Source organism: Lactuca saligna, chromosome 5 (genome assembly GCF_052625555.1).
Source record: "Lactuca saligna cultivar CGN05327 chromosome 5, ASM5262555v1, whole genome shotgun sequence".
Classification (NCBI taxonomy): domain Eukaryota; kingdom Viridiplantae; phylum Streptophyta; class Magnoliopsida; order Asterales; family Asteraceae; genus Lactuca; species Lactuca saligna.
The window spans coordinates 263,663,923-263,666,531 of NC_136421.1; the positions used below are offsets into that span (position 1 = coordinate 263,663,923).

General features: G+C 32.4%; 1 long non-coding RNA gene across 4 annotated transcripts; it reads left to right on the top strand.

Moving 5' to 3' along the window:
- The first annotated feature begins 414 nt into the window (after positions 1 to 414).
- LOC144997644 (uncharacterized) lies at positions 415 to 2,150 on the top strand. 4 transcript variants are annotated; one of them, XR_013659880.1, is made up of 4 exons: positions 415 to 515; positions 607 to 697; positions 841 to 1,371; positions 1,675 to 2,150. It is a non-coding gene; the product is annotated as an uncharacterized LOC144997644 (long non-coding RNA). The 4 variants fall into 4 exon arrangements; XR_013659879.1 differs by having other exon boundaries at positions 422 to 697; positions 841 to 1,022; positions 1,141 to 1,371; XR_013659878.1 differs by having other exon boundaries at positions 422 to 697; positions 837 to 1,371.
- Positions 2,151 to 2,609: the final 459 nt, after the last annotated feature.

Genomic DNA, 2,609 nt, shown 5'->3' on the forward strand with positions numbered 1-2,609 from the left:
TTACCTGATTACAACCAACATGTTTTGTTATATAATAAAATCTCGCCATACTGTACTTCTAAAGTTTCATTAGTTTTTACACATTCACTTTACTGGTAGCAGACCTATTTACTCTTCATTTTAAGCATTGCATCATTTAATATTCTTGTTAGGGGAAAATGCAAAAATTGTAACCTAATTTCGTTTATTGTGTAGATGCATGTTAATAATGTTGGAATGATAGAATGCTAGTTAACTCTTGTAAATTTTGTAGAATAAGAATGGAGGTATTGAATTTATTAAGCTGGTTAAATCAAAACTCAAAAGTTAAATAATCTACAATTAATGAAAACTAAATAAAAGAGCTGAAGTAAAGGTGACCCCTCAATGTAGTATATAAATAGGAGATATTCCATATCATTCATATGCAGTTATGCACCATGCAATCTCTCACTGTTCCATCTTTATTACAAAGTTCGAAACTATATTCAGAAAAGAATCTTTATATATTCTTCTTCTTCCTGTTTTCATTTTTGGTGAGTTTATATTGCTGCTTTTGTTGTTCAGAAAAAGACAACATAACAACTGGGATTAATTATTTCGTCAATGATGGTCTTGATTATTTAGAAAGCTTCAAATGGGTTTCTTTCCACATCAGAAAACGCCAAATTCACCTAAGAATAAGCTTGGACAAGGTGGTTTTGGTGCTGTTTATAAGGTATGATATATATATATATATATATATATATATATATATATATATATATAGAGAGAGAGAGAGAGAGAGAGAGATTACTTTCACTTGGTATCTCTAGCTATAACTTATAAGACGTAGTAACTTTAATAATCTTAACAAGGTAGCCTTCTTGGAGGACAAGAAACTGCCATGAAGAGGTTGCAAGAGTTCAGAAATGAGGTTACGGTGATTGCAAAACTGCAACATCGGAATCTTGTTAGACTTTTGAGGTATTGTGTCAGAGGAGATGAAAAGATTCTACTCTACAAAGACATGCCAATTAGAAGCCTAGATTCTATTCTATCTGGTTAGTCACTTAATTCAGTTTTTTAACAACATAATTATAATTAAAATACCAGACATATGATTCTATTTATCAAAGCATAGACACTTATTACTCCAAATTAACTTCATTTTTTTGCAAGGGCCAAAGTTGTGCACATCATTGGATTGGCATATGAGATTTAACATCATCATGGGAATTGCATGAGGACTCAACTATTTACATCATGATTCGTGGCTGCGGATAATTCTCATGGATTTGAAAACAAGCGACATTTTGTTAGATGAGGACATGAATCCTAAAATTTCAGATTTTGGTTTGGCCAAGATCATTAAAGGAAAAGATACAGAAGCAATCACTAAAAGAGTTTTCAGTAAGCTTTTTAATTTCACAAAGTAAAAACTGCTATGAATATAACAATGTTGGGATCATGTAGTTTTCATATAAAACACAGACAACCTTTGTTAGTGGGTCTCCAGAGTATGCATTAGATAGGGTGTTCTTTGTGAAATCTAATGTTTTTAGAATTTGGAGTTGTACTAATTGAGATTATAAGTGGAAAAAAGTAACAAAGGATTATTATATTAGTCTTTTAGGACAAATAAGTTCTATAAGACTTATGAAGTTGTTAGCTACACTGTTTTCTATTTGTCGTATAAATTTTCATATATTTCAGGCATGGGGTTTATGGATGGAAGATATAAGCCACATGAGTTGATGGATCAAACACTGATGGACTCATGCCATACAAATGATATGTTGAAGTGTATAAATATGCGGCCCATATGTGTATAAGGACAACCTGATGAACATCCTACATGGAAAACATGGTTTTGATGCTTAAAGGTGAAATTGCAACCCTCCCAGCTCAAAAAGAACCACCTTTCATTTCATTCAGGAAGAAGCGTACGCTACTTCTTCATCTAGCTTGTCTAAACCAGACACCCAAAGCAAAAAACATTGTTATAATCACTGAATTAGTTAGATGGACACTAACAATGTATTTATGTTAACTGCAAATGTTGGAATTGTGCCCTTCAATCAATATGTTGAGGGTTAAAGTCCCGTTTGAGACAAATGTATAGATTTAGGAGCAAAGGGGTGTGTGAGTTAGCCATTAAACTATGAAATAAATTTGGTTTTATTAAATTATTCTCGTGTGTAACAATATTCTATTGCGACCCTCCGACAAATGTTTATTTTCGATAAAGCTTCTTGTTGAATACTTTTTTCCTAGGTTAAATAGGTGGTCAATTATATTCTTTAAATGGACTTTGATGAGACTCAAAATCATGCACCTATAAGATATGAGTAGTTGGTGGGTACCATTTCTTTAATCAAATGCGGCCTATTAGTATGGGTTGTTGGAAATCCGGGATTGAACTAGTGACTTTCTTATCATTGTTCATTTACACAGGGTTCCGTGTTTAATAAAGCAAATGAAAGAAGCGGATGAAAAATAAGGAGATCTAGAAAAGAAAATGAGAGGAATGGGAAGATATATTATATTTTCATGTTCTCAGGTTCGATAAAAGAGAGAGGGGGGAGGGGTCATTTTATTTTATTTTTTCTAATTTTCGAGCATAGGATTTAGGAGGATCATTTCATATT